This window comes from Octopus bimaculoides, chromosome 5, assembly GCF_001194135.2.
Source record: "Octopus bimaculoides isolate UCB-OBI-ISO-001 chromosome 5, ASM119413v2, whole genome shotgun sequence".
In the NCBI taxonomy this organism is placed as follows: domain Eukaryota; kingdom Metazoa; phylum Mollusca; class Cephalopoda; order Octopoda; family Octopodidae; genus Octopus; species Octopus bimaculoides.
Window position 1 is genome coordinate 104,864,780 of NC_068985.1, and position 917 is coordinate 104,865,696.

The window sequence follows — 917 nt, forward strand, 5'->3', positions numbered from 1 at the left end:
CTGGCAACGGCCACGCTCAAAATGGTGCATCTCATGTGCCACCCGCACAAGAACCAGTCCAGGGGCACTGGCAACGATCTTACTTGGCTTGCCGGGTCTTCTCACGCACAGCCCATTTCCAAAGGTCTCGGTCCGTAGTCATCGCCTCGGTGAGGCCCAATGTACGAAGGTCTTGCCTCACCACCTCAGCCCAGGTCTTCCTGGGCCTACCTCTTCCACGGGTTCCCTCAACTGTTAGGGTGTGGCACTTTTTCACGCAGCTATCCTCATAAGAAATGCATTTTGTCCAACTTGCTAATGATGCTGTCAATACACCAGCTTAGTAAACCTTAATAATGGCAAACTCCTACATTTAGCTAATGGTTCAGTTTTCTGCTAATGCAAAGGTTTCAATAGATGTGTTGGCTATTTCTTTAGGACTATCATTGTTGTAGCTATCTAAAAGATCCTCTTTTCCATGTTATATATTTGTATAGGGGTTTAGGGCTGGCCTTTTAAAGTTGGAGATTATTTGTTAAGATCATTAGTATTTTTATTTTAATATATAAATTGTTATAAGGAGATGACGGAGGACTGAGATATGTGACACACTGTTGTACTCAAGAAGACCTGCCCACCACAACAGAATTGATATCCTAAAACCAAGGTGTCATGTAAAAAGCATTGGTGTGGGTGCTGATGCCACATAAAAAGCACCCAGTACACTTAGTAAAGTTGTTGGCATTAGGAAGAGCAAGCAGCTGCAGAAACCAAGCCAAAACAGACAATGGAGCCTGGTCCGACCCTGGCTTTGCCAGTTTCTGTCAAGCTGTCCAACCCATGCCAGCATGGAAAATGGACACTGAATGATGATGATGATATTTGGTACTTCCATTTCATCTTTATTATCTAGGGGTAAGGGTCAAATTGTAAGGTGT